The following is an 18,829-nucleotide window of genomic DNA, read 5'->3' on the forward strand; positions in this document are numbered from 1 at the left end:
GAGAAAGCGTGTACAATAGCACCAAGTAGGGAGTTGTCTGAGTTGTCTGAGTTCTTCCAGAGACATTACTTTTTCAAAAGCCAGAGTGAATGGTATAACTAATTGAACAAGTGCACAGGTGCCTCCCCAATTAGGTGGTAGGGTGGACCATAAAATCTTTCCCCTGCAGTACCACCAGAGATCTGCCCTGGAGATTCCCAGTCTTAAATAATTTCCTGCTGAATCGTCCATAACATTCAAAACCTCATTGCATAAGGAAAAATTTCCCATAGGCCTGGTAGCCTTCACACCCTGCCGTGAGAGGCAAGCTGTGTGGTTACCTACCGCTGTAGAGAATGCAGGAGGGATCTTGACATCTGTATCAGGCATTGGAGGAAACAAGAGGGAGAGAGATCTGCAGTCTCTACTTCCCCATGCAGTTTTCTCTTGGTACAGTGCAATCATGCATCACATTCCTTTGGGGTCCTTGGTCCATCCCAGCAGAATGGGTACCTCCTGAGCTATGGGCCATCTGAATGCACAAGCATAGCAATTGCTATAGTTGAGACTCTGGACAGTATACTTAATCCATTCTACCCAGGCATTAATGTCCCCATATCCTGTTTTGATTTCAAATGTTTATCTAACATCTTTTATCTCCCTAGCTGTCACAACTGCAGGGTTTTTAGGAAGATTTTCTAATCCCTTTTAAAGCTCTTCCCTATCCTGGTCAGTTTGGGTATTTTCAGAGTGTATCCCACACAGCTATCTGGAATCTAGCTGTTGGATCTTTTCCATGCGTATCTACCCCAAGACCAGAAGTGGTATTAACAATGCTGTCAGTCTTGTTAATTGTTATTTTTACCAGGTTACACTGATACTGGGTTGACAACATTAGTTACAATTATTTCTGCATCATCCTGTTCTATCAGGATGGCCTGGTATTTCAGGGATCTTTGGGGTGAGAGTCTATGTCCCCATTTTGCCTCCAATAAAGTAAACGCTGTATGAGATATTAAAGCTGGTATCCTTTGGCCCAATGTAGATTTACAGGCTTCTTGAATATCGAGCACCAGTGCAGCCACTGCCCTCAGACACCTCATAGCTGTGTATCTACACTCAGCACCATCCTGTCATTCCTGGGAATGTATGGAGTTTCTTGGCAGTTTGCAGCTCAGGGGTTTGGCAGATGGCTTCTTTCCTGGCAGTCCTTAAGGTTCAAAGTCCAGCTGTAATCCCATATCCCAAATATGTCACTTGCTGTTGAGTTATTTGTGCTTTCTGTAAACCAAGACACTCAGCAAACTCTCAGTCCATTGCACACGGTTCTCTTTTGTTGCTATGGCATCCACGTGCTGCAGTAAAGTTCCACCCTGGCATGGAGGATCCCAGGTCTCAGGCTCACAAGTTGGCCAGTTCTCAAAAATCATTAAGCTGTCCTCACAACCCTGGGTAACGCTGTCCAGGTTAACTGAGTCTCTTCTCTATTAGGGCTTTCCTATTCAAAGTCAAATAACCTTAGGCTTCCTTTGGCCAAGCCAGGCAGAAGAGGCATCCTTCAAATCCAGAAGGTAAACTCCACATATTCATTCCTTAACTTGGTTAATAAAGTGCATGGATTTGCCACCACTGAGTGTATGCATTCAACAATTCTATTACTTGCCTTCAGGTCTTGTACTAAACTATAGCACTTGCTATCAAAAATAATTTTGCAAAATTGGAATCCAAACTCCAAAAAGCTATCTATTATTTCTTTTATCCTTCTATAGTTACACATCCTTAAAGGGCACCGCTTTACCCTGACTGGGCAAGCTCTTGCTTTTACTTTCTATTCAGGGCTTAATTTTGGGCCCTGATGCCCACACCCCTAAGTATATCATATTTGAGATTACTGTAAAATAGCTGGGAGCTGCTCCTTGCTAGGCGTTGTCCTCCCCACATGGCTCTTGCTAGGTCTACCAGTGTTGTCCAGGTACGGGTCCATGCTTGGCACAGCTTCTCCCAGTGTTCCTAGTTATGAAATCAGAATCGGTCACAGCCTCACACAACACGTGTGCTAAGTAGGCCCTTTCAAGGATGATGAAGATGAAGATCTTGACAAATTATCTTTCCCACACTTCTAGAAAAATTAAGCCAAACTGCTATTATATTTTGCATGCTTTGCAATGCTGGCTGCCTGGGGCAAATTTCTTGTCGTGACATGCCAGAGAAATTGATGTCTTTATCAGGTGCTGTTTCCCATTAAAAACCCTTTAAAAGCTAGCAGTGCTGCAAGCACCAATTCCTGACTTGCTGTGCTCATGTGGGCCCTGTGCTGCACAAATGCTGTGTTCACAGTGACCATGCTCAGCATCCTCCTCCTGGCACGGGCACCCTGTAGGCTTTGCACGGCTGCCCTGAGCAAGCTCCTGCTCTGGGCCTTGCTCGTGGCACTCCCTGCTCTGCCTTGTCCTTGCACCTGATGCTCTGTCCACAGTCCCTGCAGCTGGGACAGGCTGTTTCCCACCCTCCTTCTGCCCTATCAGCCCTCTGCCCTGCTCAGGGCCAGCTGGCTGCCAGGTCCTTGGCAGGACAACCAGTGCATTTCTAAGCACTGTGTCCCCTTTGTGTCATGTTCTGGCCCTGTGATTAAAACATGGCCTGTGGTATGTAGGTATTAAATACAAAAAGTGACAAAATCCTCTTTTTTTTTTTTTTTTTCCTTCAGCTTGAATGGCATGATAATAAATCCGCTCATTCGTGGCACTCATAATTCAGCCTTGTTTTCCCTCTGTCTCCTGTTTTGCTATCAGTGTGGGGCCTGCTTTCCTGCGGAAGGTGCCATTTGATGGAAGGGATGTGCTGATCAGAGAGAATGGCACCAACCTCCTGCACTCAGACTATTAAGTTTTATGGCTTTCCTAGTGCCATAAAACCAATGTGTCCTGCTTTTATTTTCATTTGGACATAATTCTGTTTATTTTTCTTGCAGGGTTTTATACCAAGATAAGCATTCTTAGAGCATTTCGTTTACTGTGGGGAAAATGTCTTGGCAGAAGGAAGTATTTCTGTGCGAGGTCTGTGCTGCAGCGTAAGTTTATGGCTGTAATTTTTACGTGAGAGATGCCAGGCTACTAACAGTGGAGGATTAAGCTTTCTACTTCTGTTTTCAGGCAGGTAATTTACTAATTATTTATCTAGGCACAGTTTCTTGCCGTTGGCCTCCGTGGCGTGCTTACCAACACCTTATTGCTGTGATCTGTGCACAGGAGGCAAGCTGCCCAGGGCCTGTAACCACCTGAGTACTGCAGAGCTCTGAGGGAAAACCTGGGGTGGTGGGGCTGGGCATTCCTCCCACAGCCGGAGGTTGCATCCCGCAGTACTTGTGCAGAGGCTGCTGCGTGTGGAACTGATGTTCCCCAAGCAGGAGGAGATAAGGGGAAACACTGCGAAAAGGGAATGTCTTTATTACTTTTTTTTTTTTTTTTTTTTTTTTTTTTTTTTTTTTTTTTGAGGGGAGATTCTTTCGATTTTCATTTCCTCTTTGTTTCCTTTCTGTATTCATGCTTTAGCATTGGGTTTGATGTTGACTTGATAGCATTCCAACAAGGGCTTGCATATTTCATCAGGATTGTCTCCTTGGTTTCCAGGTCTGAAAGCAACACAGTGTGAAGCAGTCACGGCAGTGTGCACGTCTGGATGCCTCTTCATCCTCTGCAAACAGGTACTTTGATTCATTCCCATTCACCTTCATTACTTAATTTCCTAAAGAGGCCACAGCTCTATAATGCCTGAGTGACGTGTAAGGCTAGACTAGGCTTTGTGCAGCCTGATTTATTGTGGGTGTCCCTGTTTGGTACAGGTTGTTGGACTAGATAACCTTTGGTGATCCCTTCCAACTCAAGTGGCTCTATATGCTTGAGCAAAGAATGCAAGCGTACCCAATAGTAACTTTCTTTGACTTTTAATGTCAATGTCATGATTTCCTGGGTTGGAGCCTTGTTTTCTTGAAGTTCTGAGTGGTGGGAGGAGGAGAGCCAACCCTGAGCTAGGATCGGGTGGTGCAGGAAAGAAACCCAGCCCTGTTAGAGGCCACCCGGTTTGAGCAGCAGGTCCTCTCACCCTTTTGGGTAAAAGCAAAGCGTGCATATTCAAGACACCGTAGGAGTTGGCAAGTAGTGGCAGCAGAAGTAACTAGCCTTCACTCTGCATGAGGAATGGGGTGTGAAGCTCAAACCTCACAACTTTCAGAGCAGAACAGTGTCTGAAAGCATCACCTGGTCCTTTAGCTCACACCCTGCTACCCCATTTCCCAGCATTCCACTTCCCGGTACCTGGGTCCCCCAGCATCCCCATCCTCTGATGTTCTGGTCCCCAAGGTCCCTCATATTCTGGCATTCTGTTCCATGGCATCGCATTGTGCCCCAACCTCCCCATCTTCTGGCACCCTGCTCCCCCAGCATTCCCATCCCCTGGCACCCATGTTCTTTGGCACTCCACATCCCCTAAGAAGATGAAACAGAAACTATGGGAACGCCACTCTCGCAGCCGGCAGAGTACAGCGCGCAGCGGTGCGAGGCACGGTTGCACCCGTTGGCAGTGGCGTCCCGTTGCACCAGAGGGAGCGCCAGGGGAGCTGCGGCTGCTGGTGCCGGCTGTTCTGCATAAAAAAGGTACGCAATACATAGATGGGTCTGATGAGGAGTTGGTGAGTTGGGTACAGATGAGGGCGTTTTTGAACTTCCCTCATTTCTATCAGCTGCTTAACAATATGAGCAAGCTCGACTTGAGTATCTGAACTTCCCTGGTTTGCTTTCAATACAGGGGACTGTTGATGTGACTTCAGATGGCTGCTGTAAGGCACGTGAGTATGTTAAATCAGTGATTCCCTACTCAAATATGGCTGGGTTCTCCACTGCTTGAAGTCCTTCTGCATGCACTGACAGCTTGCACTTTCCATAGAATGGAAGGCTGTTCATTTATCAGCAGAGCTCTCTTGTACCTGAGGGTTGAGGCACTCCACCATCTGAAGAAATCTAACAGCAACGTTCTCCCCCATAGGTATCGACCTGCCACATAAATGCAAACGCAGCGTGAAGGAGCAGCACATTGTTCACGAGCACTGCGAGTCTGCAGCTCCAGTCCCAGTGCCCTTCTGCAAAAGGACATGTATTACCTATTCTGTGTAAGTAGGAAACCTTTTTCTGTATCTGGTCTTCCTGGCTTCTTGTTTAAAGAAATTTCCTGGTTGGGAAACTGGGCGTGCAGAGCAGCAGCTGTTGGCAACGTGACAAAATGTCCTTGGTGCGATAGGAGTGCCCTTATCTTAGTCACGAAAATAGGCCCCTCATCCCAATTGTCCCAATCATTCTCAATAGGATCACTCAGCTAGAATACTAGTAGAAACCCTTTCCTTTCCTGCTTTATCTTCAGATGGGAGAAGGGCATAAAACACAAATTAATCTTAGGTACACTTAGAAGTCCATTCTCCTGTGTGTTTTACTGTTGCTGAGACTTTATCCAGAAACTGAGAATGCCATTGGGTGAAAGGCTTATTATTTTTTTGGAGTGCATTTGGCTTCTTAGGTAAGTGAAAGGCAAGTAAATGAAATTATTTTAGCTTAGAGCTGGAACAGCTTATTCCCATCTGCAGTGTGCTTTCAAACAGAGGAACACCTGAAACCCTCCTCCTTCCAAACTAACACTGGTACTTCACTTAGTCACTCACCTGGCCTGTGCTGTACTGTCTGCAGCTTCAGTGCAGACAGTCAAGTGAACTCTTTGATCTTCTGTTTGCAAATGTAGAGTTCTAGTTGGACAAGATGCAGGCAGCAAGGTGAAGTCACTGTAATGAAAACTTTCAGGTTCCTCAGCTCAGAGACAGTCAGTGGGCCAAACACCCCAAAAAAGCACCCAAATGCCTCACCCCACACGCAGGAAGACACAGGAACAAAAAACAGCCTGAAAGCCTTACTTGGCTTGTGGGGTATGACCAGAGTTGACCAAGATGTGACTACAGCCAGCTCTCCCAGGGAAATCTGTGCAGCTATTTCTCGTATGTACATGCTCAACCACTCATTTGTAGCCTCAGAAAACCTCTTCCAGCTAGTGACCGGTCTGCAAGTCAAACATTTTCCCAGCATAATGCAAGAAAAATCAATGGCATTGCTCCAAGTACTCTTTCTTCCATTCTGTGTGGACTCTTTGCATTGTCATCCACTTCACTAGGGTAGCCCCAGGAGAACCACCCCTCATGAGTCAGTCAAGTCAGGGCTCAACTGGCTTTAGCTTGTAGCTGTTCTTTTCTTAATATGAGAGGATGGTACTACTCCCATTTGTTGAGCAGTTTTGATTAAAAAAAAATACCAGGAAGTATACTGTCCCAAATCACTAAAGTAAATATTTGCCAGAGATATTGCCTTGTGTCAGCTGAACAAGTCCAAAGACACACTGTCATGTCGCTGATGTGAACTGAGCCATTACAATGTCAACTCTGATTTGCCTGTTGGGTAGGTGGCTTGGAAAACTTAATTCCCATTTTCACGTGGTTTAATTTAGCTAATTTTTTGTTTGGGTTTTGTTGCCAGTTGTCAGAGTTGGCAAAGAGGATAAGAAAACTAACGGTCTGCTCTGAGTACTTATTTGAGTAGAGACACTGTTCTTTCACATACTTTTCCACTGAGTGAATCCCCTGCCTGTGGAGTCGGACCGCTAGTTTTGCCTACAGTGTGCTGTATCAATATCAATCTGTTATGATATCTGTAATCTTGAGTTTAAAATGAAGACCATGAACTGTATGTGCCCTCTAATATAGAAGGGATTGTTTAAAAGAAAGCCAGAGCAGTAGCTTAACAATTAGAATGATAAATTTGTAATGTAAATGTGAAAAAAAACTGTCTAAGTATGACTTTGGAAAGTAATCCGATTAGTAACAAACTAGAAAAGAAAGTGGCATGCCAAATTCAGTGGATCACCTTACAAGTACAGGGGAGACCAAGCACTGGGAGAGAGTTGCGTCTGACTCTTCTACCGATTTGTGTGCCCGAGTGCATGTTCTTGGCCTTGTTTTTATTTTCTTTCTGATCCCAGGTAAGGAGGAAGGAAGGGCCCTCTTTATGCAACTGTAACGGTTCAGTCATTATACTTTTTGCACTGCTATATAACATTCCATTTGTGATTTTGAAGGTGCCGCACTTGCGTCTGTCAGGCATCCCAAACGTGGATCACAAGAAAGAAGCGTGACAATTCTCCAATGCCACCAAAATAAAGGTATCCCTTGTGAAAATCTTTCTGGTTTTTACACTCCAAAAGATCTGATTATATAATATCTTCAGGGCCACAATGGGTTCTAAGTATCAGTTTACTCTGTACAAGGCCATTCTCACATCAGTTTAATTCTCTGATGACACCAGTTCCTCTCTTAGTAAACCAGCATCCTCAGATGTGTGCCTGGTGAATTGGCTCTGTGTCAAAAGCAGACCAGCGTTAGAGAAGGAAGCTGCAAAGTTTTAGTTTCTTATGGACTTTATGCTTCTGTGGCTATGAAGACAAACTTTTCATCTCTAGGATAGTTTAATTGATACTGGCATTAATTAATTTATTTTTTTTTTTTTTTAATTGAGGGAATTTGTCTGGTGGTATCCTGTCAATCTAGGTTGAGTGTTCTGTTTACAGAGAGCCCCACTTCACCCAAGCTCTATCTTTGCTTTCTGTGAAGTTCTGTTTTTAAAATAATCTTCCTGTTGGGAAGGAAATTATTTAACTCTGATCCTCCAGAGGAACCTATCCAGTGAAGTCCCCCACAGACATGACTGGCTAGAAGTAAGACAGGGTAGCTAGACCGTAGTTCATCTCATCTACCTTCAGGCAAAATAAATATGCATCTAAACTGAGACTTGAGGCACTGTAAACTTTCAGGATAGTTAATGATGAATCCATTTCCTGCTATACCATCAAATTCTGGCTTAAAACCAGAGTTGAATCTGACTGTCGGCGAGCAATGTCCTACAAACAAAGGGCTACTGCAGTGCCATGTAGCCATGCCAGCAAATCATTGCTCTATGCTGACACTTAATTAAGTGGAATTGGCTTTTCCCTTAGATTTGTTTCTCTTTACTTCCCCGAGTGCTCCAACTTCATTCTAGATCTCCAAGTTCCACTTCTTTTTTTTTTTTTTTTTTTTTTTTTTTTTTATTTTATTTTATTTTATTTTATTTTATTTTATTTTATTTTATTTTATTTTTTTTTAGGTTCTCCAGCTTTCTAACATATGGCCATTTTCAGCCTGGGCATGGAAAAGATGACCTCTGAATGTGGTGTAAGTTGTGAATTCGTCTTGCTTTACTGCTACCCAGGAAAGTTCTCAGGAACTGCCATATTCATCGTGCCCTTCCTACATAAACAGACTTGGGAGACCCTTCAAAGAATCGCTACAGTCTGCTACACTCACTCTGTGTGATGAAGTGCACATCTAGAGGCCACTTAACGAGAACCAGGTCAGCCCTGTTGCATCCCCGTAGGCGTTCTTCTTTCCCTGTGCCGAGTGAACGTGGTTGGACATCTGTGCACTTCCAGCAACAGGTAGTTAATTCAGTGGCATTTTCTAACCTACGCTGTTCTGCTCACACTGTATTATAATAACGATCTTTAAAGCCTTCCTAAAATGAAAAGCTAATGTAGCTGGTTGCTTCGGTGCCAGATCCGTTCTCGTAATAGATGGCCTGGTCTTGCTACAAACTCCTTTTTGCAGGACCAGAGCCCGGTTACAGGTGGTCTGGTGCTTTTGTGTCAGAGTAAAGCAAGTCAGGTTTGCTAATCTGGAGAACCGCAGTTTTCTATTGCAAATGGTCTTCTAAAGCACAGTTTAACACTAGTCTGTTCAGAAGAGAAAGGAGTAGAATAAACTTCATCAGATTTTTACAACAGAAAAAACAGTAGTCGTGGGGGAATTGAACCTTTGTTAGTGAAAATGTGAGATGTAAAGCTTTTAGACTACTTTTCCCCCTCCCCTCTTTGCTTTCTGGCTCAGAAATTTTGTAACATCCGTAAGTAATGAAGATACAGCACATACAGCAGAGTCACCAATAGTTTTTTAATGTAGCTTTTGTAGGTTGCCAGTCACACTATTGATTATACAAAAAGAGATCTGATTCCTTTAAATGATTTTTTTAAAGTTACACCTGATTTTAAAGTTTACTATTCCCTTTACTATCTGCTGTTGTTGGAGGTAACATAACACTTCCATCACAAGGATGCTCTGCTCACTTAATATATGAAAAATGAATGTTCAGTTTAAATAATAAAGCAATAGAGAAATATTAAAGATTAAATCTAAAGTTAGCCATTGCTATATAGATCCCTGTTTTTTTGTATCACAGCATTTGGTCATTAATTCTGCACCCTACTTTAAATATTTCTACAGGTTCCTGAAGGTGGCTTGAAGAACCGCTTATCCCAAATATCTCAACCTAGACGCCAGTCTCTCTTGATAGCTTTAGACTTCAGGTTATAAAGTGCAAAAGGGAATGAGAAACGGGATCTGGCAGGTGACTATGCCTAAGTCGGGTAACAGACTAACACCAGGAAATGAAGCGCTGGAAATCACTGCCGATGGTGACTGGAGTTTCTCACCGTGTCACTGAACGTGTGAGAAATAGCACAGGTTGGCAAAGCAACAAGGGGCTATCGCATCCGGGCTGGACGTCCACGGTCTGCTCACTGCTGTCCAGCGCTGTGCTGCGCAGCGCTCATACGCCACTCCGGTGACTTTCCAGAGATGAGCAAACTATATATTTCATGTGTTCATTATGTTGCCTATGGAAATTACAAGTATTTATATCATGAAATAATATGGTGTGTGTGTATATGTATAAAGACTGGTTTTTATTCTAACTTAATGTATTTTGTTTTTGTATTGTACCAACAACTTCAACTACTGAGGTGTAACCTGTTTTGTCGGTTTGTGATTCTGTTCTTTTTTTTAATGTACTTTTGTGTGTGTGTGTAAATTTTATATTTACTGAAGTAAAGGTTGTTTTTGTGTAAGCGTTTTAAGTTTAAAAAAGAAAAAAATAAAAGCTAATTTTGTTTCTCAAGTTCTCTCTGCTAAAACATGCAGTAGAAAGAAATTTGTATTGTTAAATGATCCAATTAGTTGTTAAATGTGAAAGCGTGTCTGTTTTCACGGGGAGGGGAGAAAACCCTGCTGAAAACGTATCTGAAATCCCAGTTGCAGAGAGCTTCTGGCGTTTGCAAACCGTTTCCCGGCTGTGTCAGGATGCAGTTTGGGTACTACCGAATCAGCAGTAGTCCTGTTTTACAGTTTTATTTCTCAGTTCCATCTGTTCATCACCTGTCACGTACCTTATGAGGCTGCGTGTTTGGGACAAGGTGAATTTAGATGACATTGTGAAAACGGGGCCAAACTCATCGTTACGGCTGACGCGGGCCGAGCGCGGCCAGGAAAGCCCGCAGCAGCCGGGGGGAGGGCGAGTCGGGGGGGCTGGCGAGCCGGGCTGGGCCGGAGGGAGAGCGTCGGGCGGCGGCGCTGAGCCGCGGGGGGCCGGAAGCCCCGCTAGGAGCCAGCGCAGCCCCGACTAGGGCGGAGGTAGCGGCCGCACCACCGGGCCGCTCCGTGCCGGCTCCGCGCCGCGCTCGGCCGGCCGTGCCCTACCCCACGAGGGGGCCCGTGCGCTCGGCAGTTCCTTTTGAACCCCGCTGCTAGAAGTGAGAAACAGCGACAGCTCGTCGGAAGCAGCTTGCGACAGGTTATCGGAACCGGCCTCGCGCTGTTCCGTCTCACCCGAGTTCACGAAACCCGGTTCGCTCAAGCCGAGCGCGGCGCGGAACCCTTACGCCAGCGCCCACTTCGTCCACCTCCGCCGAGCAACCCCGTTCGCTCAGGCCGTTCGTTTAGAGCTGTGACGGAGCTCTGACGGCGCTGCTTCGTAAAAAGAGGCAGTTAAAAGAAATGAAGCGAGAGACCTTCAGCTCGCTTTCGAAGTGACGACTGTGCAGATGGATGGATTTCATCCAGATGAAGTGAAATATCATGTTTAGTTTCTGTTTTCTTCACTGGAATAAATATTAGGGTCCCGGCAGTAGAAAGCTCTTCGTCTTGTTCTTATAAAATCTATTAACTCACAAGTCCCACTCTTAACGTAGCCGAGCAGACGGCCGGTTTGATCTAAGCGACAGGTAGTTCGGCAGCAGCTTCGTGTCCCGTTCCGCCCTAAGCCCTGGGCGTTTCGCGTGTCCTCCGCGGGATCCTCCCACCTCACTCTGCACGTTCAGATCTCCCCGCTTTTCCCGTCTGATGCTGCCGATGGCTGTGTAAAATAGACGTGTAACAGCGTGCAATAAAAACATTCACACTTCTACCATCGTAAGACATGAATATGAGCGGAGTCCAACTTTCGGGAGTTTCAATTAAGAACAAAACCGCCATTGAAAGTGCCTTTGATTACAGCAGTCTTTACAGAGTACCCGTGTCCTTTACTGGAGATAACTGCAACCTCACTGACAGCATTCCAGCTGATGTTTGCGGCACACGAGCGCAATCCCAAGCGACACCGTACGGAACCGCTCGCAAAGCTACGCTTCACATTTTACCGGTCAGCAATTTTCTGTAGCTCTGCCTTCAATCACGTTTTCTGGGTCAGGTCCAAAGTACTCACAGGTTCAACACATCTTTTTTTTTTTTTTTTTTTTTTTTTTTTATGAATGGGGGAAGGAAAGGGGAGCAGAGACAGCACAGCACGGAGCAGAGGCCGCTGGAACGCATTAAGGCCGGGGCCATTCTTTGGAAGGGCGTGGTGAGACGCCAAGAGATCCGTTTGAATGAGGCACAATGATTTCACTTATTAATGAGTCTCACAGTGAGGTGTGGAGAAGTGGACAACAAACTTGAAAATGCAGCTCAGATCTTTAGTTCAGATCGGAAGTCCGCGTGTCGAGCTGTCAAAGCTCCCGGCCGGCGCTAACGAGGTAACGACTCCCAGGTGCCGCGGAGGCGCAGCCGCCCGGGCACAGCCGCGACTGGTTCGCAGCCGGGGGCGGGTCCTCCCCCTACGCCTCTTAAGCTCCTCCGGAGGCCGTAGGGAGCTATCAGAGGGATCCGGGATTCCATAGAAGATGGTAGTCGGCGTGGGCTCCGCTTCTTCGTCAGGTTTCGGTGCTGCTGGGGCTGCTTTTGTTACGGGACTCTGAGCTTGGGGTTTTTTTGTAACGTTCTCTTTGTGTTTTGTTTCAGGTTGCGGTGGGACGTCTCCCGGTGAAGATCAGCACGAAACGGTGAGTCGTTCAGGTACGAGCGAGAGCGAGGAGGCGGCGAGCTCCGGGGAGCCGTTCGGGGCCGTCCGCCCGCAGCGGGAGGCAGCCGGGCCGCCGGCGCGGAGCTCCCCCGGCATCTCGGAGCCGGGTTAACGCCGTCGCCCGGCCGCTGTCGCGTTTTCGGAGGGGACCACCGCTCCTTTCTCCGTGTCGAGGCGCCGTCAGCCCCCTCGAGGCTTTTCAGCGGGGGCTCTCGGTAAGAGAGAGCGGGATGGGGCCGTATTCTGGGAACGCAAGGGTGCAGCCAGTCAAGGGCTGCTGAAACAAGTTTTTTCCTATTGCAGGCCGAGCGAAGGCTGCAGCGGAGCATCTCGTCAGCCCGAGGCGGCAAAAGCGGCGAGCGTTCGGGAGCCGCTAGGTAAGTTCTCTGTTCTCGAGTCTCGCTTAAGGCGGCCTCTTCCACCGACAGGAGCGAGGTGGCTATTTCACCCCCTACCCTTTATTTATAATTTCAGGAGCGCGATTTTGTCCTTCTGTCAGCAGGGAGAAGAGAGTATTGCAGTCGTCAGGATAAGCACCTTGGAGATATGGTAAGAGTGCTCTTTGCCTAGAGCTTACCGGGCTATGCCTACGTCTGCTTTGGAAGCAGGCAGAAGCGAGCCCTCAAGAGGTTTGTATGGTGTTTTTTGTGCTGTTTGTTACAGGCAAGGCGGATGAGGAAGGACGGACAGCCCAAAGGAGTGCAGCCTTCAGTGAGGGAGCGAAGAACAGCCCGTGTAAATGTCATCTCCAAAGGTGGCACGGTGCGGGGACAGTAGGCTGTGGATGTGAGTGAGAAGCAGAGCAGGTGAAGTTGGGTGTGAAGTGGTGGAGGTTGTCACGTGTTAATAAATGTGTGAGTGTATATAATAATTATAATATATACAATTATATTATTTGCCTTAAATAATATGATTGTATATAATGTAATGATGTAATTCCTTACACATGTATTATTATATCTGATGGGCTGTTTGGAGAGTTTGAGTCTTTTCTGGGGTTGTTTAAGGATTGTCTTTTTTTTTCACAGGGTGAGCAGTGCAGCAGAGCATTGGTGAGCCTTGGGACCTGGCTGTTTCTCAGAAGTGGTTTGAAGAGCAGAGTTGGCCTCGCATGGGTGCACTTGTGGAGTGAGGTGAGTGTCCTTTATTTGTTGGTTAGTGTGTGGTGCCTTTTGGTGTTGGGGATTTTTTTTTGGTGCTGGTGTGTTTAGAGCACTGTGTGTGTGGTGGGTCTTGTGGTTAGTTAGATTCACTTAGGGGGTGATAAGTGTTTTTTTTTTTTTTTGGTGGAGGTGTTAGGTTCACTTAGTGGGTGATAGGTCTTTTTTTTTTTTTGGTGGTGGTTTTAGTTGGGTTCACTTAGAGGGTGGTAGGAGGTATTTGTGGTTTTTTTTTTTTCTGTGTTTGTCTCTGTGACTTTGTCCAGGGGGGAGAACACAGCTCACACTGGGTGACTGCTCTGGTCACTTAGTGTGGGCTGTGTTCTCCCCCCTTCTAATAATGCTAGAGACCTGGTTTTGCACTATCTTTAAAAAGATATTTTTTTTTTGGGTGGGATGGTGGGTGCAACACAGTGGCAGTTTGTTTTTTTTTTTTGGCCCCTCCCCTGCCCCTCTGGGGCCCCTCCCCTTCCCTGCCCCCTTGGGGGCTGCCCCCTGTGCCCCCTTGGGGCTCCACCCCTGCCCCCTTGGCCCCTCCTCTGCCCCTTTGGGGGCAACCTTTGCCCCCTCGGGGCCCCTCCCCTGCCCCCTTGGCAACCCCTGAGTGGGGTTGTTGGGCCCTGCCCCCTTGGGGGCCACCCCTGCCCCTTGGGTCCCCCCCATGTCCCCTTGGGTGTCACCCCTGAGTGGGTGTCTGAGGGCAGCCCCTCTTTCCCCTTGGGGGCTGCTCCCTGAGTGGGGTGTGGGGGTGCCTCTCTTCCTTGAGGCCCAGAGTGGCTCCTTTGTGATGGTGGTGCTCTTAGTCTTGAGGGAAGGAGCTCAAGTGAGGAGGAGCTGCGTTCTGCATCCTGCTGAAGAAGAAGACTTGGTTTAATTCAAGCCTCAGGTAAGATCTTTTTGAAACAACTTTAGCTCTGTGCCTAAGGGGTTCTATGGGGGTTTACAGTTTACAAGATTTTGGGTAAGTGGCTGAAGGTGAAATACACTGATATGCAATGCCACAGGCATAAGTCCTGACTGTGCTATGGATGCTTTACAGTATCAACAGTGTATGTAGGCTGAGTGGTTACTGAGGAGGGAAGCTGCTACATGTTCTCTGTAACATTATTGACATTTCCTCTTAGTGAGAAAAAATAGAACCTAACAGGGAAATAAATGGAAATGCTTGTGAAAGCTGTTGAGAGAGCTCTCTGAGACTGACTCTAATATTAATATATTAAAAAAAATGTAGAAAACTATCTCTTTGTGGGCAGAGTTTTACTCTGTAAGAATATTAGTAATTGCCCGATGGGGGACTTAAAAATACCTGAATTAGTGAAAAGCTAGCTCTCCCTTATAATAGTGTGTCTTTTGCTTCATCTTCTTACTTGAGCAGAACTGGGAAGAAGAACTTCAGGATAGAACTCTGTTCTCGTTTCAATGCGTACCTCTGAAATAGCGATAACTAAGCTTACTTCTGTGGCTCGGGAAGAGGGCGATAATTCCTTTCTGCAGAATTATTGGCTCGCGGAGGCTTTTTGGCCAGATTGTTTCTCTGGAGAGCGCTGCCGTTCTGCATTGCGCGTGGGATCTGGGACGCCTAAGAATATCTGCCCCTAGCGGAAAGACTAGGCTTAGCAACTCGAGGTTTAGCGGTGAAGCGGATACCTGTCTGTGTGTGACTTAACAACAGAAAATCAGTGCTTACCTCAATAAAAAATGGATGCGCGGTCTATTTCTGTGCTTTGGTCTGGCTTCTTTGCTGCTGAAGGTTTTTATCTTGCGGAATGTGAAGAGGAAGAACAATGGTCCCTTAAGCAATTGGCATTTGGCATTGTGTGTTCTGTAAAAGAAAAAGTGAGACTTAAATCAGTAACAAATAATAAATCAGTAACAAATAAAACAAATATCTATATATATAAATGTATATAAAAATATCTATGGCAGAGGGACTGAGCATCAGACTTGCTTTGCTCAGTGAGTGTTTGTATTGTTGCAGCTCTGTTTCTGGAGCAAAGTGTTTCATGAACTTGGTATGGCTTTCTGAGCTGATGGGTGGGTGTGCTGTCCCAGCAATAGAGTGGTGGTGATTGCCTTGTTTTAAAATAAACAAAGAAAAAAAAAAACCTTTTGCTTTCCATTTTTAAGATGAGCTCACTGTGAGCAAACTCTGGTTTCTCACTAGGTAAACTGAGCTAGTGCTTTGCTGTGTGACCCTCTGAATCTAACATGTCATCTAAGTTAGTTCTTGTGAACCTTTGTCCAAAGTGAGGCTCAGCTTTAATGCTAACTATACAAAAACATTATGCTCTGCATTTTGTATTTTAACAGAAGTAATGAAACTGCACTGAGGTTCTGCCATACATGATTATATTACACACAAGCATTTACATCTTTATGTGAGAGTCTGCAATTATTAATAGGATTCACTTACAATCAGTTAATGACCTATTTATGCTGCCACTAAAGTGAAACATGCTGGTAATTTGGGAGAGAAAATGGAGTCTTAGTTAACTATGATGCTGCTTCCCTAGTGACTTGACTGCAACAGAGTTTCAATGAGTTAACAGGTAATCTTACTGGTATGTGATGATGTTAGTGGGCAATTGAGGCGTTGCTTTCTGTGAAAAACAGAATGGGGGGGTTATTTTACATAGGGATATCTTAAATGAATATTACCGAGATAAATGTTATGGATAAACATATCCACTAATTCAATGAAATTTCTTTTTGATTACAGAATCACAAAGCCAACCCAGTCAGAAGGGACACCTGACTCCTAGCTCTGCGTGAGATGGCCCTGACTTCAACTGTCCTGGCTGAGAGCGGCATCCGCCTGCTCTGTGAACCGTGTCAGCCCTGGGCTGTGATTGATGCCTCAGGGAAGCCTGTTCTGATACCTCAACCCTCTTTAGAGCACAGTTTTTCTTCATCTCCAAGCTGTACCGTCTACTGTTCGGATCCCTCTACAGAGCCTTTCTACCCCTGAGGAATCTGCGGCTCCTCCTAATTCAGTGTAATTTACAAATGTACTGAATATGTTTACCTTTGACTCCTGTATCCTGATTAATTACAGGAATGCCTAAGGGAACTACTCCTGCAAAGAAGACCCTGGAGTCTGACTGGTGCCTGTCCCCCAGCCTCTTGCATTCTGATTTCATTCTAGCAAATGCTTGAAGCCTCTTTTGTATGGCTCTAAATCATTGCTTAGCCATTTGTTTGTCTGTTCCTACCCATTAGTTTGACTCAGTGTATTAGATAGCTGAAATCAATGGATGTATATATTATATAATGGATGTATTGTGGAATGGAATAAAATTTGATTAATTATCCTGAATTTGTATATTTTCCTATCTTTCTGTCATTTCACAGATCACATTTTCTACATACTCACATTATTAGTGTAGCCTGCCATTCATATCAAGAATGGCTGAGCAAAAAGGATGGATTTAAGCTATAAAGCTTAAAACTGTCAAAAACAAACAAAAAAAATCAACAAACACCACCCACCACCTTCCACACCATGGAAGTCCATGGGGTCATCATGTATCCATAAGAGAGATTTCAGAATTCATGCAGACAGAATGCACTGTCTTTCATTACAAATGTGGGTACAAACTCTCCCTCACCTCACTTTAACCTAAGGGCCAGACTCTGTGATTGTATCCCTCTGTCAGCAAAGACAAAAAAGGACTTACATTCTTTTTTTTTTTTTCTTTTATGATAAGTCAGAAAGGAAAGCCCTAATCCTTAGATCGTGTGAGCTTGGCAAGAACAAATGGCATTAGACTGCGAGCACCTTTAAAAATCAAACCTTTGTCCTATAATAGTATACAATGAATACCACTCTTTCAACAGGCAGCAAGTGTGGAAAATTAACCTTTTCCTTTTTCATTTTCTATGCTCAACTGTGGTAATTACATCCACAGTATTCTCCCTTCCACGTCAAACTTGGGTTATGGAGCTGAGAAGTCTTTCCACCCATACCCACACAATTAATGTCAAACTAATTTAAAGTTGTTTTTTTTTTTTTTTTTTTTTTTTTTCTTAATTGGAAAAAAAACCAAAACATTACAAGGACAATAGGAGGTCTTAAACTTCTTTACCTGATTTAGGCTTTCTCAGCAGTTTGTAGGTTCTTAAGGACTCAACATGCACAAAAAACAGCAGCAGAAGGAGATAAAGTAAGGCAAGGGCAACCTTTGAGAAATTCTCTTTGTAACTGGTCTGCTGCAGAAAAGATGTCCTCAGAAGAAGAATGCTCATCTGTCTCCAAAGATGTTATAAAGCCACAGAAGAACTCTGCAAAGTAGGGATCTCCTGAAAGAGATCCTCCCTCACTGGCAACCTTAAAATGAGGTTTAAGAGACGTGGAGCCTCCCTGCAGTTGAATCCTCTTCACCTGTGCTCCCAAGCCTGACCTGGTATCTTCCTTCAGGTGCTTGCTATGTGGTTTGGGCCCTGACTCTGCAGTTCCCTTACAGTCATGCAAATCTTACTGGTTACGGCATAAGCTATTTAGACTGAGACACCCTGTCCTTGAGACGTCGGACAGAACTGCTTCCCAAAGGGAAGCTGAATCACTTATCCTTCTTGTACAGTGTAATAATACAAGAATAGTAATGTATAACTCAAAATAAATAGTACAAGACTGGTGGTAAAAAGATAGCCAGACATTATCTATAGGAAAAAACTCACCAATTCTGAGGCCTTCAGTCTAGATGGAAAATGATGAAGCTTGTCACACAAACACCACAAAGGAACAATCTCCAAAAGAGATGCTTCCTCAGTGCTGGTCAGCCCTCAAATGAAATCTAGGAGAGCCGGAGAGGTGGAGTTGAGCTGAATTACCTCCACCTGTGTTCCCACGACTGACCTGACACTTGCCTCAGGTGGTTAATCAGAGGTTCAGGCCATGATTAACAGTTTCCTATACTCTTCTCAATAAGTTTCCCCAGAGATGAGATCCTACAAACTTCTCTAGCATAGCAAAAACACACAAAAATGGGTCAAACAAATTCTTATGAAGAAAACCTATTTCATCAGTTGGTACCTCTGGGGAAGAGAGCCATAGAGACTGTTGTGCTGTCATGCTATTTTCCTAGCTCTGTTCTTAACAGAAGACTGATAAAGTAAGATTGTCAAACTTAAGAGCACACGCCTGCAGTTGTGGTCTGGCTCAATAAACCCTCTTCTCACTTACAGTAAGAAAGATAAGAGACCACCTCTGAGGTTTTGCTGAGAAAAGCCACGGGAAGAATTTGCTCTGTTCTCAGTCAAGACAAACATCTACCTCTTAAAAGAAAACTAATTCCTGTAGCCTCACGAACTAACTGGTCTCCAACCCATCTGATTTTCAGTTGTAAATTTGCAATGGCAGTAATAAAACTCAGAGCACTTTACTAAATCTTTTAAAAAGTA

The 18,829-nt window shown here is 45.1% G+C and overlaps 2 long non-coding RNA genes across 2 annotated transcripts; one reads left to right on the forward strand and one right to left on the reverse strand.

Moving 5' to 3' along the window:
- Positions 1-3,600: 3,600 nt before the first annotated feature.
- On the forward strand, positions 3,601-10,024 carry LOC140255065 (uncharacterized). The gene is made up of 6 exons (XR_011904374.1): positions 3,601-3,682; positions 4,783-4,822; positions 5,020-5,143; positions 7,144-7,227; positions 8,208-8,538; positions 9,380-10,024. It is a non-coding gene; the product is annotated as an uncharacterized lncRNA (long non-coding RNA).
- A 3,936-nt stretch (positions 10,025-13,960) lies between these two features.
- On the reverse strand, positions 13,961-18,193 carry LOC140254967 (uncharacterized). Its single transcript, XR_011904350.1, has 3 exons — positions 18,107-18,193; positions 15,117-15,251; positions 13,961-14,280 (listed from the first exon to the last, which is right to left on the reverse strand). It is a non-coding gene; the product is annotated as an uncharacterized lncRNA (long non-coding RNA).
- Positions 18,194-18,829: the final 636 nt, after the last annotated feature.

The sequence above is a fragment of the Excalfactoria chinensis genome, chromosome 7 (assembly GCF_039878825.1).
Source record: "Excalfactoria chinensis isolate bCotChi1 chromosome 7, bCotChi1.hap2, whole genome shotgun sequence".
NCBI lineage: Eukaryota > Metazoa > Chordata > Aves > Galliformes > Phasianidae > Excalfactoria > Excalfactoria chinensis.